Below are 20,786 nucleotides of genomic sequence, written 5' to 3' on the forward strand. Positions count from 1 at the left end.
GGATTCCACTCCTATTTGACCTCAGCAGTGATCTGGCTCTGGTGTGGCTCGCCCTTGAAGGAATATAGGGCAGACAGACCACGTGGCAGACATCTGCAGCTCCTGCACACTTTGGAGGCACTTCTGCCTGCTGAAGGGAGCAGGTCCTCTCGATGACTAAGACCTTTAAACTCTAGGACAAAAATGACACATGGGCTTCTGCTTGTGTTCCAACATTGACAGACTGAAAGTCCAGGCTCAGTGGGATGAACACCGTGATTGATCAGCAATGTCTGCCAGGCCAGTAGGAAGAGGGTGATGGCATGTATTTAGGGTTTTCACAGGAATGTGCAGTGCATGTTGAGGAGGGAAAAGAGTGGGATGGCACATGTTTTGCTTAAAAATCTCCTTGACTTTCCTAGGCCAGGTCACCGTGACCCTTAGTGTCACTTCCTATGCCATATTCATTCTGTAGTGGAGGCAAGTGGGAGACAGGTGTTTACCAGCAATCTCTTCATTTCCAAAAACGCCAGATGGGTCTGTGTTTTCGTCACTATGGTAGCAGTGGTTCTGGGCCCCAAAGGCTCAGTGACACCAGGCAAGAGGGCTGGCATTTTTCTACAGGGAAGAAAACTGAGTTACCACAATACGATGCCTCTTCCCATATCCCCCTATGGCCTCTGTCTTCCGTAGCAACTGAGGTCAAAATTATTTCTTAGAATTGAAAGAGAATCAATATCCCTTGAGAGAAACCATTGTTTTTCTCGATCGAAAGCCTCTCAGTGGCTGCCACTGCTGGTCCCCAGCCTAGTGATTCTGCTGTGCTCAGTCACATTTGCGGCTTAGAAGGCCTCAAAGGCCCTGGACACCTTTACCTGACCAGCCAGTTCAACCAAGAGGGGATGCCAGTCTTGGGTGGGGGTGCCCGCGGGAGCAGGAGAAGTTGTTGAGACCAAAAGGTAAAATGTTTCCCTTTCTAGCCGAACTCTTGGCCTCAAAAGTCTCTTGAGGATTGCTGGTTAAATACAGCGGATTGAACATCCACGTTTATCTCTACTCTCTCCCCAAAGCCCACTCATATGCCAGTAAAGAAATAAAGAAAGGCCTATACCCATGGGGCAAAAAAGGGGGAAAAGGAGGCAACTACAAGCAAGGGATGCATCTGGAAAGTGAATGGATGAGTGGCAGGTGAATTTGCAGGGCGAAGAGAGTGGAAGCGTGAATCTGTGAGTGTGTGTCAGCCAGGAAGAGGCAAAACAAACTAGAAGACAGCAAATGGGAAGACTCAGGAATTGGAGGCACCAGGGTCTCTTTAAAAGCTGGGCGTGAGATAGGGCTGAGGCCAAGTGGATTGGTTCAGAATGTGTATCAAGAGTAGTTAGCCCTATAATCTCCTCCCTGAACCAGGGCACAACCGCCCTGACAGAAGACAGGAGGCTGACTTGCTGGAGAGGTGCCCAGCTGAGCACGCGGGTTAAATAGCTTACTGAAAACAAAGATTGCTTGGAAGTCTCTTTACTGATGGTGAGAAGACTCCCAGCCTTCTCCCCTGCTTGGACTCCAGAATGCCAACAGCCAGGTTTATACTCCTCCAGGCAAAAGATGGGAGGACACCTCTGTGGGGAAACTGACCCGCCCAATAAGGGAAACACCAAATCCTGATTTAAGTAAAAACGGTGATATGGTTATACTGGGAGTTTGGGGTGGGGAAAGGGTAGAGTATATAGGGATGACCCAAAAGAGATGAATCCTTATTTTCCGTAGTAGGAAGCCAAATGATTTTCTAAAATGGTAAAGTCAAGAAACTGCAGTCTAAACATATTATATAGAAATATGGTAGTATATACTAGTAGCTAAAGAGCTGCAAGAGTTGGAAGTGGCTGCCTCTGTGGAGTAGGAATTGGGGATGAGGAGGGGTGGAGCAAGGGATGCCATTTTCTATGCAAGCCTGGTAATCTATTTGACGTTTTAAACTATTTACAAGTATTACTTTGATAAAAATAAAAAGTAAGTAATCTTTAGAAGAGTTGCTTGAGCCCGATGAGCAACTCCATTGCGAAGACTTAGCCGGCACTTGAATGCCAGCGGAGGGTCTTCTGGAAAGATGGTAGAATGGCAAAATAACTTGGATGAGTACCGGACAGGCTTTCGCTCTGTGCAAAGCAGTTTTCTTTCCATGCTACTGAGTTACCCAATTCCCTTGTGTTCCTGTTACAGAGAAAGAATCTGTGGCTTGGAGAGAGAAAAGGGTCTGCCCATGGTCCCATCACGAGTAAGGAAGGGCCAGGACCAGATCTGCTCTGCTTCCCTTCTAGCCTTTGCTCTCAACCCACCCCCTCTGTGACCACAGCCCCATCGCCACCTCTCAGCTCTCAAGGAAGAAGCCATATCCCACAGAGGCTCTACAGCCATTCCTCTGAGGCAGAGCCTACTAATATCCCTATTTTGCAGATATGGCCACTGAGGCACAGACAGGTTAAGTAAGGATTAAATAAGGAGTGAAGGTGGGGCAAGCGTTCATGGATAAGATTTATGGAAGAGACAACACATGAGATAATTTTTTAAAATTAAACTTTTTATTTTGAGGTCATTGTAGATTCACACACAGTTGTAAGAGAGAGATGCTGTGTATCCTTTACCCAGTTTGCCATAATGGTGACATCTTCCAAAACTGTAGTGCAACATCACCACCAAGATACTGACGCTGATACAGTCAGGACACAGAACAGTTCCATCACCACAAGGATCCTCTTGTTGCTACTTCCCCTGCCCCCTCACCCTCTCCTTAACCCCTGGCAACCACTAAACTGTTCTCATTTCTATGATTTTGCCATCTCAAGAATATTACATAAATGGAAACGTACAGCAGGTGACATTTAGGGTTGGCTTTTTTCACTCAGCGTAATTCTCTGGAAATCCATCCAGGTTGTGAGCATCAAGAGTTTGTTCCTGTTTATTACATATTATTAGTATTCCGTGGGATGGAGGTACCACAATTTGTATCCATTCACCCACTGACCAGCTGTATGACTCAGCCTCCCAGGGCTTCAGTTTCCTCCTCTGCAGATCTAGATAAGAATAATGCTTACCTCATGGGATTGTTGTCAGGATTAAATGAGTTAGTATTTGGAACGGTTTTAGAATAGTACTGTGTACACACTGAGTACTATATAACTGTGGGTTAAGTAAAATATAAGCAAATGGGTTGGGGTTTCACCTTGGATTTGTAGTAGCAGCAAAAATACTTGCTTTCCTGATCAGCAGACAGACCGCCCTAGTTTGGTCTGAAAATCAGACAGCTGTAGAACACTTGCAGCGGGGCTGTGTTGTCAATTGAGGGCAAATGGAAAGATGCTTGTAAACAGTCCCTAGTTCTTAGCCTTCCTTTGGTTTAGAAGCGGGAACGTTGTTTCCAGCTCTTTTCCTGTCTCCTAAGAATTGGGTCCCTCTCCATCCTCTTGTGCCCAAAGCTACTTCTAACAGTGCAGCATTGAAAGTCCTCTGCTCCACTGCTGACATTTCAAGCCCTAGTCAGAACATCAGCCTTGTTTATATCAGGCGTTACGAAATGCCCAAAGCAAATGCTTTCCTCAAGGGAAGCAGGGGGAACTCATTGCTGAGCTATGCTGCAGCTCAGCCTTTGGGGCCCAAGTTCCATGATAAGAGCTCCATGTCTTATCAAAATACTGGAGGTGAAAATCTTGGCTAGCTTGGCTCCATGGTGTGAAGTAAAATGCAAGACTTGTTCAACACAACATCTGCAAATTCCAAACCCAACGTGACAATGGGCAAAGCCCGGGGGATGTCCAAGCAATGCAGGTGGTCCCAGGCGGGTGGCACTTAGAGCCACTCTTGCCAAGCAAGGACTAAGTAGAGGGGTTCTAGCTCATGGAGAGCTGGCTCTCTGCTCCTGCCCCAGCCCCTCCCTCAGACTGAAATTTAAGCTGGGAGTTGGCAAACCAGAGTTGCACAGGAGAAAAACTGGGACCATATCTGGGCCAAGAGTTTGTAGTGCAAATTACATTTCTCTGCTAACTGTAATCTGTTAATTATATTCGAAAAAGAGGTAGAAAAAGGAGAGGCTCCCCACTCCCCACATTCCGACGAAACCCAATGCTCTGTGTGTGTATTGGCTCAGCGAGGTGTACACAATTTCAAGATGGCAAAAGCACACATTGAAACATGTGGCTATATTTAGAGTTAATGGAGTTTTTCTTTCTTAAGGCTTGATATAAACTTTGATTACATAGCATTTCTTTAATTTGCCGCTATTCAAGAAAACCCTGGGAACACCATGGCGTGCAATGCCTAGCTTTTTCCATTTGCATCTTTTATTTGCATATTTTAATTTCCCTGACTAGAGCTCCACACCTACATGGGCAGTCCCTGTGGGAGGGAAGAGAATACTTTTCAGGATAAATAATACCTTTTAGGGGGATGGGTGCCAGCTGAATACAGTAATTCAAGGCATCGGAGAAAGCATGTGGGTCTTGAGGAGCTTAGGGATGGCTTATCCCCAGGCCAGGCTGCCCAGGCCATGCCAGGCTAAAGAATGGGGAACCTTGTTGATAGACCCCCAGAGAGCCTTCGACTGCTCCCGCTTGTAGAGTTTCTAATGGCGAACAGGTCATTACAGAGGCTTCAGCCAACCAGAACTGGAAGGACAGGAAGGCCCTGGAAACCACCTCATTCTCCCTTCTTGGGGCATAGATGGGACCACTGAGCCAGAGGCAGGCCAGAACCTAGGGCTCCTGGTTGCTAATATTTAAGTCTTCCCACTGGACTGGACCATGCTACTTCTATCCCTGGGATAGAACCAGAGCCTTGGATCCATGCTCCAGCTTGGGGAGATCTATTCATGGCTTCCTAGTTTAGTATGTGAAACAAACAAAATAAATCTAAAATCTGCACAACCAGAAAATCAAGACAGTCTTAACTCCATCTCCCGGTGTAATACTGTGTATTAATATGGAAAACTTGTGGGACAAGCTTTAGCCTTCTCTAGAATACATTCTCTATAGAAACAACCAGGTATTAAAAAAAAAATTATGTTTTAGCTATATGTTCACTGTGGGGAGCATAATCCGCATGCTTACTCTGAAAATTCTAGAATGTCAGATTTACCACCTAGAGTCCTATTTCCTTAAGTGTCTCTAGGTCTCTTGAGAGAAACATCAAGACTGATATTTTGGTTCCTGTTACACTGGCATTTAAAAGCTTTGAGAACATGGTTGAGGGTTGGGAGAGTTGGGCAGCGTGGGCGGAAATGCTCTCTCAGCTAAGAGAGCGCTGAAGGCCCTGTACCTTGTCTTGGATGCTAGTAAGGAGGCCCACGGTAGTGTCACCAAGATGATCTCTACTCCAAATCCTGGGGCACTGACTCCAAGTTTATTCACTCAACCAATACTTACTGAGCACTGCTGTACGTGCCAGGCTTTATGTCAGGTAGTGGGGTACAAAGGTGGGCAAGACGCCTGTTGCCGTTGCCTTGTGGAGCTGACAGCCTGGTGGGGGAGACTAATGAGTGAACAAGCAATTATAAACCGAAAGAACCAGGCTTCATTACAGGGTTGTGGCTGTTACCACAAAGAGGCCAAATTCCCAAAGACTGACTTTGAAGCCAAGTAAATCTTTTACATAGTTATAAAACAAATTTAAATATACAAAAAGCAGTCCCTAAAAATCAAAAGCAAAATGAAAAACAAAAATCAAAAGTAACACGAAACTGGGTAGAAGAACTATTCCAAGTGACTTTAAAACAGTAATCTCAGTGAGCATCTCTAATTGCATTTATCCTAAGGAAAAAAAGACCAGCAAACAAATTCTTAAACTGTTTTATGAAATCATGTTGTTGGTGGTTGTGTTAGTTTTGTTACTGTGAGACTGTCATGCACGTGTTGTGGGATAAATCAACCGAGTGTGCTGGTTTCACTGGATGGAAGAGGTTAAACAAAATCACTGTAGTTCTGAATCTGAATTGGAAGTGTTAGAATAAATTCATAACATACGGTATCTTAAAAATGTTTCCTACCTGTCTCTGAAAAGGCCTAGAAACAAATGGCAAACCCACTGGCAATGAAACCTTTAGTGCCCAGATCTTGATTCTAAATATCATTTGCCATTAAAAGGAGCCAGAGCTCCTTGAAGAATTAGCTCATTCTAGGTCTGGGGCAGGAAGTGTACCAGACAATCTCAGAACATCTGGTCACACCAGAAAGCAAGGAGGCTGTCAAGGACTAGTAGAGTCATGGCAGAAGGACTCAGGAACCAATCTGGATTAGTTCCCACTGGCCAAAGATGGGACAATTTGAGCATCGACAAGGAACACATCACATATGTTTAAGTCTATGAGATTCAACTGATACCAAACAGTTTTTTAAAAGACATTGGTCTCATTGGTTCTCATGTTTGGACAATACTAGGAAACCAACTCCTTATTTTGAAAACTGGTAAATAAAGGGAGAGAATGAAGCATTTCTCCTGCTTTTCCTATATAATGTACCAAATAGTTGGTGAGGAGAAGTTTCTTTTTATGGAAGTATTCCACCTAACAAATGAAGACAGAATGGGAGAGGTAGACTATGACCATTTGGCAAGCCCCGATGAAATCATGGAACTTGATCCAACCCACTGATCTTATTCCTGTTCCCTCTGTATTCGCTTGTGAGTGGATGTCTGCATTTAGTTCTATACAATTGCAATTTATCACATGTGTAGGTTACCACAGTCAAGATACTGAACAATTCTCTCACCACAAGGATTCCTCCTTTAAGCACTCCCGCTTCCCTCCCACCACCACTCCCACCCCCAATACCCATCCTTAACTCTGGCAACCACCAATCTGTCCTCCATTTCCAAAATTTTGTCATTTTCAAAATGTTATATAAATAGAATCATATAGTATGTAATCTTTAGAGATTGGTCTTTTCACTCAGCGTAATTCTCCTGAGATGCAACCAAATCGTTGTGTGCGTCAATGGTTTGTTTCTTTTTATGGCTGAGTAGTATTCCATGATATGGATGGATGTAGCACAGCTTGTTTAACAATTCTCATCTGAGAATACTCCAGTTTTTGGCTATTACAAATAAAGCTGCTATGAAAATTCATGGGCATAAGTTTTTATTCCTCTAGGATGAATGCCCTAGAGTGCAGTTGTTCAGTTGTATGGTACTTGCATACATAAACTACATATGGTTTTTAAAAAGTCTTTATCAGTTAGAGCTGCATACTGAATCTAGATCTTTGGACCCCTGTCTAGTGCTCTGTCTCCGACTGCTGCCTCTCAGACCACGGCGGCCCAATAGAATATCTGTGAGTCGGCCTGAGGCTTAAAGGAGTGGGGGTAGGGATAGGTCCTTGGCCACAACAACTCACAGGAAACTGCTTGTGCCATCCAGCATATCAACTGGCTTTGCAAGCACCCGGCCCAGATGTGTCAGGCCTATGCACACAGACCCCCTTTATGAGGCTTGCTCAATGGCTGTCTGTGAGCCCAGGGTTGCCCAGCCACCTCCTGGCCAGAGGCATGTTGGGTAACTGCCAAGCCAATGACAGAGTTCACACTCTCTGGCCTTTGCTCCCCCTTCATGTTGACTGGAAAGTCTCCATCTTCCACAACGTAAGTGGGGACATTGCAAGCATAGTTGCTGGCTGGCAGGGCTTGGACCACTCTTCATTGTATGCAAGCCGTAAGCATTGGACACTCGTTCTGCAAACATTTACTGAGAAGCCACTAGATGCCCAAGAGCTCACCAGCTTAGGGGGTGGGGCCAAGGGAAGCATGAGGATCCGTAAGTGCAACTTGGTTGGCTGGGGAAGCTCAGGGGAGGTACACACCCCAGCCTGGTGTTGGGGGAGGGGAGAAGAGCTGGCCAGAGAAGGCCTAGAAGGAGTGGCAGGATTCAGGTATGTGCAGAGCATAGTGGGGGTGGGGAAAGCAATCTGGGGCTGGGGAACAGCCTGGCCAAAGGCCTGGAGGGCTAAATTATGGGAAAAGGAGCAGTTGCTTTTGTCCAGAGTGGAGCATAGGAATGCGAGAAGTGGAGAAGTGGCAGACGGAGGGAGGTAGGCTGGAGCCTCAATGGAAAAGACCTGCAAGGTCGGGTGAAGGGCTCTTGAGGGAAAAGTGACATTTTTGAGCAAAAGTGGGATGGGGTGAGCAACATCACCAGAGTAATCAAACAGTGTGGTTATTTTCTACTCCTGACCATCCTTCATGAAAACACTTCAATAACATCTGTTATTGCTGTGCGTTTTCAGACAAGCAATTTGAAACCCTGTCATGATTAATGGGCCCAACCGGGCCGTGGGGTGCAGATTCCCATGGAACTTGTGAAAGAGGGCATTTCATACCAGGTTGTGCCCATATCTCAGAGCATGCCAAGCCTCTCTGCTGCAGAGCTCCTCACTCCTGAACGCAGGGACCGGGCCACAGGAATCGGCTCAACCTACCAGGGGTGCCGTGCTGGGCAGGGTCTGCAGTCCAGGTCCCTGTTGGATATGCCCTGGGGCAGGGCCTGGGCTATGGCCTGGGAGGCAGCCCACAAAGCCAAATGGTGCATACTTAACACCAAGGTGCTTTTTGTCTGGGGGTGAGAGGTGGCCCAGCCACCCAACCTCTTTCATACCAGGACACATGAAACAAGTGCTAAGTCACAATAAGTCAGACTACCATTAGGTAGCTCATTTCATTGAGCATTTATTATGGGCAGGCCCTGAGCCAAGAACTTTCACATTCATTGGGATCCTCCCCAAAAGTCTGTGGAGTAGGCCTTATTGTTAGTCCCATTTTATAGAGCAGGAAACCACGGCTCAGAGAAACGAAGTAGCTTTCTCAAGTTCACACCCGGCTAGTAAAAAGTCAAGACAAGCTTCAAACCCATGACTGGCTAACTTCAAAGTCCATGCTCTTCTCACTATAGCACACCTTGGAGCCTACTTTTTTTCTTTTTAACTTTGAATTCTGAAATAATTATAGATTCAATTATAGGAAGTTGCAAAGATACTACAGAGAGGTCCTGTGTACCCTTCACCCTGTTTCCCCCAATTGTTATAGTTCATGTAACTACAGTACAATAACAAAATCAGGAAATTGATATTGCTACAACTTGTGTATAATTCTGTCATTTTATCACACCTGTAGACTCTGGTAACCACCGCTGCAATCCAGATACAGAACTGCAGTAGTCCTCCCTTATCTGTGGAGGGATCGTTCCAAGACTCCCAGTGGATGCCTGAAACCACGGATAGTACTGAACCCTATCTATACTACATTTTTTTTTCCTTTACATACGTATTTGAGGTGTGACAGCAAACTTAGCATGAATTTCTTTTTCCATCTTCACAATTTCATGGGAAGTTGCGTCCTTACCGTAGATTTTCACAACCTCAGCATATGATTATTTTTCTTTCCTTATGAAGTTGAGAACCTTCACCTTTTCACTTAGAGGAAGCACTTTACGGATTCTTTTTGGCATGTCCGAATTGTCAGCATCACTACTCTTGTGCTTTGGGGCCATTATTAGGTAAAATAAGGGTGACTTAAACAGAAGCAATGTGGTACCGAGACAGTTGATCTGACAACTGAGACGACTACTAAGTGACTAAGGATCAGGCAGGTAGTGGATATAGCGTGGATCTGCTGGACAAAGGGGTGATTCACGGCCCAAGCGGGATGGAGTGAGGTTTCATCACACTACTCAGAACAACGGTGCACAATTTAAAACTTATGAATTGTTTATTTCAGAAATTTTCCACTTAATATTTTCGAACCTTGGTTGACCATGGATAACTAAAACAGTGGAAAGTAAAACCACCGATAAGGGGGAACTACTGTAGTTCATCCTACAAAGATCTTCCTTGTGCTACTCCTTTAGACACACACACACACACTCCCTCCCACCATCCCTAACCTCTGCAACCACTAATGTGTTCTCCATCTCCATGATTTTTACATTTTGAGAATGTTATGTAAGTAGATTTTTTTCACTCAGAATAATGCCCTTGAGATCCATCCAAGTTGTTGCATGTATCATTAGTTTATTTCTGGTTCTTGCTGAACAGTATTCCATGGTGTGGATGTACCACAGTCTGTTTACCATTCACCCACCGAAGGATAGCTGAGTTGTTTCCAGTTCGGGGCTATTGCAAATTAAAGCAGCAATGGATACTTGTGTGTAGATTTTTTTCTGAAAGTAAGTTTTAATTTCTCTGGGATAAATGCCCCAAAGAGCAATTGCTGGGTTATGCAGTAGTTGCATGTTTAGTTTTATAAGAAACTACCAAACTGTTTTCCAGAGTGGCTGTACCATTTTGCATTCTCACCAATAATGTAAGAGTGACACTGTTTCTCAGTATCCTCTCCAGCATTTGGTGTCGTCACTATTTTTTTTTAGCTGTTCTGATAGATGTCCAATGATATCTTATTGTGGTTATAATTTGCACTCCCTGATGGTTAATGATATTGAGAATCTTTTTATACGCTTATTTACCATCTGTGTATTACCTTTCATGAAATGACTTTTCAATATCTTTTGACGATTTTCTAATGGGAGTGCTTTTTGTTTTTTATTTTTTACAGTTTGTATTTGAGAGCTCTTTATATATTCTAGATACAAGTCCTGTGTTAGATTTGTGGTTTGTAAATATTTTCTCCCAGTCTGTAACTTGTCCTTTCACTCTCTTAACAGGGTCTTTCACAAATGAAGTATTCAGTTTTGATGTGATTCAATTAATCTATTTTTTTCTTTTATTGATCATGGTTTTGGTATCAAGGCTAAGAATTCTTCATCAAGCCTTAGGTCCCGAAGATTTTCTCCTATGTTCTCTTCTGAAAGTTTTATGGTTATATGTTTTGCATTTAAGTTTGTGATCTATTTTGAGTTCATTTTTGTATAAGGTATGGAGATTAGGTCTAGATTTATTTCTTTCCTTTTTCTTTTTTTTTTCTTGCATATAGATGTCCAATTGCTGCAGCACCATTTTTTGAGAAGAGCAGCCTTCCTCCATTGAATTACTTTTGCAGCTTTATCAAAAATCTGTTGGGTATATTTGTGTGGGTCTATTTCTGGGTTCCCTGTTCTTCCTCATGGATCTATATGTCTATTCCCTTGCCCAAACACACTGCCTTGATTATTATGGTTATATAATAAGCTGTAATATTGAGCAGTGTAATTCCTCCTACTTCATTTTTCTTTTTCAAAATTGTTATAACTATTCTAGTTCCTTTGCTTTTCCATGTAAATTTAAGGATAGCATTGTCTATATTTACAAAAAAATCCTGCTAGGATTTTGATAGGAATTGCATTTAACCTGTGTATCAATCTGGGAAAAACTGACATCTTGACTACATTGAGTCTTTTAATCTCTGAACATGGTATGTCTCTCCCTTTATTTAGATATTTGATTTCTGTCATCAGCATTAAGTAGTTTTCAGCATTAAAGTACTGTATAGCTAAGTATTTCTTTCTTTTTGTGGAGTGATTGTAAACAGTATTGCATTCTTTTTTAAAGGCTGTGAACATTTTTTTTTTTAAGGAAGATTGGCCCTGAGCTAACATCTATTGCCAATCTTCCTCCTTTTTTTCCCTTTATCTCCCCAAAGCCCCAGTAGATAGTTGTATGCCATAGTTGTACGCCATAGTTGTACATCCTTCTAGGTGCTCTATGTGGGACACCGCCTCAGCATGGCTTGATGAGCGGTGGGTATGTCCGCGCCCAGGATCCAAACCTGGGAACCCCAAGCTGCCGAAGCGGAGCTCGCTAACTTAACCGTTATGCCACCGGGATGGTCCCAGTATTGCGTTTTTAATTATAGTTTCCATGTGTTTATTGCTAGTATATAAAAATAGGATTGATTTTTGTGTGTTGATCTTGTATCCTGCGACATTGCTGAACTCACTCATTGCTCATTTCGTGGATGCCTGGGGATTTTTTAATATAGACAATCATGTCATCTACAAATAAGGACAGTTTTACTTCCTTTCCAATCTATATTCCTGGTACCTCATTTTCTTGCCTTATTGAGCTGGCTAGGACTCCCAGTACTATGTTGAATAAGAGTTGATTTGTTCCTGATCTTAGAGGGAAAATAGTCATTCTTTCACCATTAAGTATGATATTAGCTATAGGTTTTTTGTAGATGCTCTTTATCAAGTTGAGGAAGTTCCTCTCTGTCTTAGTCTTCTTGGGCTGCCATAACAGAATACCACAGGTTGGATGGCTTAAACAACAGAGATTTATTTTGTCACAGTTCTGGAGACTGGAAGTCCAACATTAAGGTGCCAGCAGGGTTGGTGTCTGGTGAGAGCTCTCTCCTTGAGTTGCAGATGCCACCTAATTGCTGTGTCCTCACGTGGACTTTCTTCTGTGCACGTGCATGGTGCCGGGGCTGGGGGCGGGAGGGCACAGGGGCCAGATAGAGAAATCTGGTGTCTCTCTTTTTATAAGAACGCCAGTCCTATTGGATTAGGGTCCCATTCTTATGACCTCGTTTAACCTTAATTATCTCCTTGAAGGCCTCATCTCCAAATATACTCACAGTGGAGGTTAGGGCTTCAACATATGAATTTTAGGGGAACATAATTCAGTACATAACACCCTCTATTCCTAAATTACTGAGTTTTTTTTTTTTATCATGAATTGCTGTTAGATTTTGCTACATGATTTTTGCATTAATCAATGTGATTTTTCTTCTTTAGCCCGTTGATATAACAGATATATTGATTGCAAACATGGAACCAGCTTTGCACACTTGGAATGAACCCCATTTAGTCATGATGTATAAATATTTTCATATGTTGCTGAATTCTGTTGCTAATATATTTCAAAGAATGTTTGTATCTACATTCATCAGAGATATTGGTGTGTAGTTTTCTTTTTTTGTATTGTTTTTGTCTGGCTTTGGTATCAAGGTAAGACTTACCTCATAAATGTGTTTGGAGTTTCTTTCCTCTTCTATTTACTGGAAGAGACTGTGTAAAATTGGTGTTAATTCTTCTTTAAATCTTTGGTAGAATGCTCCAATTAAACCATCTGGGTCTGGTGATTTCTTTCTCAGGAGTTTTTTAAACCTATGGATTCAATTTCTTTAACGGTCATATGGCTATTCATATTGTCTTTTTCACATTAGGTAACTTTTGGTAGATTATGCTTTTCAAAGACTTGGTCCATTATATCTAAGTTGTCAAATTTATGTGTGTAGAGTTCATAGTATTCCCTTGTTATTCTTTTGGTGACTGTGGGGTCTGTAGTGATATCTCCTATATCATTCCCGATATTATTAAATTGAGTCTTGTCTTTTTGCTTCTTAGTATTTTTAGACGTTTGTGAACCTTAGTGATCTTTTCAGAAAACTAGCTTTTTGTTTCGTTAATTTTGTCATGTTTTCTGTTTTTAATTCCATTGATTTTTGTTATTTATTATTTCTCCCTTCTGCTTGTTTTGGGTTTATTTTGTTCTTCTTTATTAGGTTCTTAAAGTAAGAACTTAGACTATTTATTTGAGACTCTTCTTTTTCTCTAATGTATGTATTTATTGCTATAAATTTCCTTCTAAGCACTGCTTTAGCTGTGTCTCACAAATTGCGATATGTTGTCTTCTGATTTCTACTTTGATACCATTATGGTTGCAGGACACATTCTGTATAATTTAAATTGTTTTAAATTTGTTTAGGTCTGTTTTATAGCCCAGAATATGATCTATTTTGATGGATATTCTGAAAGCACTTGAAAAGAATGCCTATTCTGCTGTTGTTGGGTGGTGTATTCTATAAGCCCATTAGATCATATTGCATGATGGTGTCGTTGAGTTCTACATCCTTGCTGATTTTCTATCTAGTTGTTCTATCAATTATTGAGAGGGCTATTGAAGTCTCCAACTATAATTGTGGATTTGTCTATTTCTCCTCAGTTCTATCAGTTTTTGCTTCACATATTTTGCAGTGCTGTTGTTTGGGGTGTACACATTTAGGATTGCAATGTCTTTTTGGTGGATTGACCCTTTTCTTATTATATAATGTTCCTCTCTGTCTCTGGTAATTTTCTTTGCTCTGAAGTTTACTTTATCTGATATTGATAGTCACTTCTGCTTTTCTTTGATAAATGTTTGCATGATATTTTTTTCCATCCTTTTATTTTCAATCTGCCTGTATTGTTATATTGAAATGAGTTTCTTGTAGACAACATATAGTTGGGTCATGTTTTTCAATCCACTCTGTCAATATCTGTCTTTTTAGAATTCCATTTTGATTTATCTGTAGTGTTTTTGAGAGTATCTATTTGTATAATTTTCTTAGTGGTTGTTTTGTAGTCTAATGGTGTCAACACTTTACCAGTTTGATTAAAATGTAGAAATCTTACCTCCATTTGTGTCCCTTTGCCTTCCCTCACTTTATAGTAGAATTGTCTTAAATATTTTCTTTCTATATATTTAGAAGTCCATCAAACAATGTCATATCTTTTGCTTCAGTCATCTAACATAATTTAGAAAACTTAAGAGGAGAACAGTTTATTATTTTTACCTGTATTGTTATTCTTTCTGCTGTGTTTCATTCCTGATGTTCCAGGTTTTCTTAATCACTTAGTTCCTGATTACAGAACTTCCTTTAGCCATTTTTTTAAGGTAAGTGTGCTGATGATATATTTTCTTAGTCTTCTTTCACCTGAGAATTTGCTCATTTCACCTTCATTCCTTAAGGTTACTTTCTCTGAGTGTGGAATTCTAGGTTGACAGTTCTTTTCTTTTAGTGCTTGAAAATGTTGTGCCACCTCCTTCTCGCTTCCACGATTTCTGAAAAGTAATACTTTGTCATTCAAGTCGTCGTACCTTGTTATGGACTGAGTGTTATTGTGCTCCACCACCCAAAATCATATGTTGAAATCTTAATCCCCAAAGTGATGGTATTTGGAAGTGGGGCCTTTGGGAGGTAATTAGGTCATGAGGGTGGAGCCCTCATGTTGGGGTTAGTGCCCTTATAGAAGAGACACTAAAGAGATGACCTCTCTCTTTTCCCTGTAAGGATATAACAAGAAGACAGCCATCTGCAAACCAGGAAGAGGGCTCTCACCAGAACCCAACCATGCTGACACCCTGATCTTGGATTTTGCAGCCTCTATAACTGTGAGAAATAAGTTTCTGTTGTTTAAGCCACCTAGTCTATTGTATTCTGCTACAGCAGCCCAAACTGAGTAAGACATACCTTTATAGGTGATGAGTCATTTCTCTTTAGATATTTTTTATTTTATTTTACTTTTTGGGAGGAAGAGTAGCCCTGAGCTAACATCTGTTGCCAATCCTCCTCATTTTGCTGAAGAAGATTAGCCCTGGGCTAACATCTGTGCCCGTCTTCCTCTGCTTTATATGTGGGATGTATGTCACAGTATGGCTTGATAAGGGGTACATAGGTCCACGCCAGGGATCCAAATCTGCAAACCCCAGGCCTCCAAAGTTGAGCACGCTAACTTAACCACTATGCCACTGGGCCAGCCTTTCTTTAGTTATTTTTAAGATTCTTTTTTCTGTCTTTAGTTTTTTGAAGTTTGACTATGATGTGTTAGCATGGATTTCTTCAAGTTCATCCTGCTTGGATTTTGCCCAGCTCCTTGAATCTGTAGATTTATATATTTCACCAAATTTGGGAATTTTTCATCCATTATTTCTTCCAATACTTTCAGTCTCATTCTTTCTCTCTCTTCTCCTTCTGGGACTTTGACGATAAGAATGTTACATCTTTTTATAGTCGCACATGTCCCCGAGGCTCTGTTCATTTTTTTTCCAATCTGTTTCTAACTGTTGCTCAAATTAGGTAATTTCTATTGTTCTATCTTCAAATTCACTGATTCTTTCCTCTGTCCCCTCCATTCTTCTGTTGAGCCCATTTACTGAGTTTTTTATTTCAGTTATTGTATTTTGCAGTTTTTAAAAATTAATTTTGTTCTTCTTTGATCTTCTCTCTCTTTACTGAGGCTTTCTATTTTTTCATTTGTTTCAAGAATATTCATAATTGCTCATTGTAGCATTTTTGCTATGGCTGCTCTAAAATCCTTGTCAGATAATTCCAACATCTCTGTCATCTAGGTGTTGACATCTATTGATTATGTTTTCTCATTTGAGTTGTGATTTTCCTGGTTCTAGGTATGACAAGTGACTTTTGAATGTATCTCAGCCATTTTGGTTGTCATGTGAGATTTTGGATCCTATTTAGTCTTCATTTTTGCAGTCAGTCACCCTGTTGAGGCATAGTATGCAGGTCCAGGTGGTGGTGGATGCTCTGCTCCCCACTAAGCCCTGATAATACTGTCCCTGCAAAAGTGGAGCACCAAATTACACCATCTCACATGGGCTTGTTGCCATCAGGTAGGGGTGGAAGTTCATCTTCCTGCTGGACCCTGCTGACACTACCATGTCTGGGACAGTGGAGTGCCAACCTTCAACACCTCTTACTGTCTCATTCCACCTCTTTGCTGTCAGAGTGGGGCTAGAAATTCTGCTCCTCCCCTGATCTTGCTGATACTGCAGGAATGGAGTAGTTTTTCCTTTCTTGTGTGGCTGGGGTAGGACAAATAACATAAAAAATGTTTCTGATCTGCTAGGTCACCTTTTCCCCAGTTCTTTGGCTAAAGGAAGAAGACTTTTCTTGGGCTGATTTGTCTGTGCCTATTGACAGTTCCAGGTTGGAGGTATCTACAGCGCCCTGTCAGGGATATATGGTAGGCAATAAGGAAACCCAGGGAACTCACTACCATGTCATTCCTCAAGTCCCAAGGTCCCTAAACAGTCCTCTTTCTTCTTTCCACTTTTCAGAGTCTTCCTATGCTCGTTTATTGCATTATGTCCAGGGTTCATTAGTTGTCACAATAGTGCTATTCCATCTTGGCCAGACCTGGAAGTCTTTATATTTTATTAAAATAATAACGACAACAATAAGAACAACAAACCCATATTAAATGCTTACTATAGACCAGGTACTCTGTCTTCTAACATATTTCTGTATACCATCTCATTCTATCCATACAACAACGCTGTGAAACAGGTATCGGCATTCCCACTTGACAGATGAGAAAGCTGAGTCTCAGGGTTGAAATGACTTGCCTAAGGTCACACAGCTAGTAGGTGACCCAGAGCTATCTGACTCCTGAGCCCTGTCATTAACCTCAATGATGAAAGGCTTCTTAGATCTAAGAACAAGCAAACTGCAATGGGAACAGAGAGGAAGGTGAGATTAATAATTCCCAGGGAAGGAGCAGCAGTCAGCAAAGGGAATGGGCAGAGATATTTCTTGAGCATCTACTCTAGCTCAAGCACTGTATTAATCAGTTTACATGTCATGCCATCAGGGAAGGCTTCCCAGAGGAGTTGGCATTGCACTGGGCCTTAAAAGATAAGTGGGATTCCCACAGGCAGAAAAAAAGGGTGAAAGAAATTATAGGTAGATGGAACAGCATGAGCCAAGTCAGAAAGTTTGGAAAGCACAGGGAGAACTCAGGGAATGGAGACCACCCTGGGACAGCTGGAACATGGGGAGATGTAGTTGAAGTGGGCAGGGTTAAGACACAGAGGGCCTTGAGTACAAGGCATAGGTGCTTGGGCTGAGAGCACTATGACAACGGGAAGCAAGGGCAATGCGTTCTGGTCAGATGCAAGGTCAAGATGGTCCTATGGGCATCAACACGCCTCTCTTCTTCTTCTTCCTTTTTTTTGTGAGGAAGATCGGCCCTGAGCTAACATTTGCCAATCCTCCTCTTTTTGCTGAGGAAGAGTGGCCCTGGGCTAACATTCATGCACATCTTCCTCCACTTAATATGGGACGCCGCCACAGAATGGCTTGACAAGCGGTGCATCGGTGCGTGCCCGGGATCCAAACCAGTGAACCCCAGGCCACTGCAGCGGAGTGTGTGCACTTAACCGCTTGCGCCACCAGGCCGGCCCCCACACGCCTCTCTTCTTGACTGAGGCTTCTGAGAAGTGCAATTTTGTTTAACCTGAAGAAATTTATTTCCTGAATACATAATATTAAAGCTCTGACTAGATCTGATAATTTCAGATTAATGAAAGAGAAGGCCCAAACATTGGGAAAGGTGTGATTCCTGGAGAGAGGAGTGGGGAAAGAGACTGCAAAGCTGGTTGAGGGACTGGACATCCAGGTTACTCAACTCAGAGCCCACCCTAGAGTGAGCCTGGCCAGCAACACCTCAGCCCCAATGCATCACATGCTGTCACCCCAAGGGAGAGGGAGAAGGGGCCTCCAAAGAACCCAAAGTTCCTGTCCCAGCCAAAGACTTCTCTTCAATCCAAAAAAAGTGAGTGAGCTGCTCTCATGTCTGCCTAGAATCTTCTTCCTCTTGGCCACGGGGCATATCTTCTCTTGCAGAGAGAATAGAGGGGTGAGAACTGGATGTATTCAGCTGGGAAGTATCCTCAGAGCCCAGCCTAGTGTGTGTAGCAGGGGTCAAAATAGATTCCTTGAGTGACTGATTAGCTAATTGCCCCTCAAATTGGCAGTGTGTATTCCCATGCATAGCCTATTTCTCCATAATTTGAATCCTCCTCACAATCTCCCAGGCAGGGTTTCTAGTCTCAGTCTACAGATGAGGAAGCCAAAACTGCTCAGCAGGAAGAGACTGGATGCAGCTGAGTCTCAGACTTTTGGCTTATGTGCCTGTGCAATAGGACCTTCTGCCCATCTCTGACAGGCTTTCCATTGGGCACCTCGCCTCACATGTCCACAAGGTTCCCAGCTGCTGCTCCAAACCTCCTTGGAAGAGGTAACCAATTTCCACTGGTGCCTTCCTTGATGAACTTACAACCTCTGGGCTTCTTGGCACCCAGCATCCCCACTGACCCCTGAGCTGTTTGGAGCCATACTTGCTGGTCTGGTGGGTGATTCCTGCATTTGGTTCATGAGGAGACATCATCTACAGCTCCTTACTGTTCCTTAACATTAGAGTGCTCCTCAAAATGTCTGCACAGTCTGCAAATAGACTCTGGCACCCATCCTGTGGTCACAAGTGTCCAGTTGTGGTATAGTGGAACAAGTTCTGGTTTTGGTACCAGACAGACCTGGGTGTGAATCACAGCTTGGTAGCTTACTTGCTTTGGATCCTTGGTCAGTCACTGTATCCTGTTCCTCTGAGTGTGGTTCTAAGAGAGGACCACAAGCTGCAGGGCATCTAGGTCCCTCCTGCTGTGAACCACACACCTCGCTGGAGTCACTGTAGAGGGAGCAGCTGATGGAAGAAGCAGCTGTGGTCAGTAAGGCCTTGTTCCACCACCATCCCCAGAAATCAGCTGAGGGGGGGATATGTGTCTGGCTAGTGGGACACTCCATTGTGTGCTCAGGACACTATGAAGTGAGTTTGCTCAAAGTCTTAGACAGCAGCATGCATCATGCCCATCCATTTCCCGCTTCAGGCACCATGGATGGTGCACCCAGCAGAGGTATAGATTACCTCTCAGATCCCTAGGGCAAAAGCATTGAGACCCTGTGCCACCCTTGGAGGACTTGAAAGGGGTAGGGAGGATGGGAGGAAGGGGCTACTGCCAGGGACAGCCTTGCTGGGAAGCAGAGCAAACTGAGAAGGGAGGTGGGGGGCAAGAGGGGCTGTAGCACCTCAGAGATGTGGCCGCCTGAAGCCCCAAACCTGGAGGGCAAGGTGAGTCCTGTCGCAGCCCCTCACCATCCCCAGCACAGAGCCTCACCAGACCCCCTGTAAGAGGAGACATCTTCTCCCAGAGTCGGACAGGAAGAAAATCCATCATTCTAAAAGAACAGCAGAAATTTCCTGAAGGAGCAGAAATGAAATCTGAAAGGGAAGAGATTTTAGCAGATCTGATATGGGCTTTTTAATCTGCTAGCTGATCTCTCTAAACTAATTTCCAAACAAAGAGAACAAAGAGCCAGCTGAGCCTCCAGGGGCACTCATATTTTCTAACTGAAAAGTGCATCAGGTTGGATGAGAGTAAACAGACCCACACCCACAGCAGCATCCTCTGTGAGTGAGGCACGAAAGGGGCAGGCTCGTGGGGGACAGCGAGGGGAGTGGGGGATGAGCAGGGAGGCCAGTGTCAGTAATGGGTGCACCTTGCTTGTTGCCTTCAAGAACCGTTTATTTTCTAAATAATTTCTTTCTAAATGATCAGCTTTTCTGGGTTCACACACACAGGCACACCCGACGAGGAGGGTGCTGACACCTAGTGGCAGGGCAAAGCGGGCCACAAATCTGGCTGGGGTGTCTGAAGACCTAGAAATGAACCCTGGCTCCGCCATCCCTTCCCCTGTCCTGACTAGCTGTGTGACTTTGGTAGTGCCCTTGAATTCTGCTTTGAATTCTGCCCAGCCAATCTCCCAGGGCTTTGGTAAGGAGCAAGGGAGAAGGGTTGATGAAACATTTTGGGAGCTGAAAGGGCTGTGCCCGTGGGATACAGGAGTCTCAGGTCCATTTATGGCTGCCTAAGCACAACCAGCAAAGTATGGCACAAGTCCACACAAGGTCAGTGCTGCCCTCTCTTTTCCTACCCATTCAATCAACAGAAGAGCCACGCTACCTGCAGGATCTCTTAGGGTCCACTCCAATACTTCTTCTTCCGGAAGGCTTGCTCCTCCAGCTTGTCCTGCACGTTGCTGCCAAGGTGTGCCCCATACATAGTCCTGACCATGTCACTTCTCTGCTCCAAACCCTTCCATAGGTTCCCATTGTCCTCCGGATAAATTCTGAGTCTCTTAGAATGGCCTACAAGGCCCTGCATGATCTGGCCCTACAATAATGTGGCCCTCATGGTCTGCCACTCCCTGCCAAGCAAGCCTCCCCTA

Source organism: Ceratotherium simum, chromosome X (assembly GCF_057802395.1).
Source record: "Ceratotherium simum simum isolate JZ-2026a chromosome X, ASM5780239v1, whole genome shotgun sequence".
In the NCBI taxonomy this organism is placed as follows: Eukaryota; Metazoa; Chordata; class Mammalia; order Perissodactyla; family Rhinocerotidae; genus Ceratotherium; species Ceratotherium simum.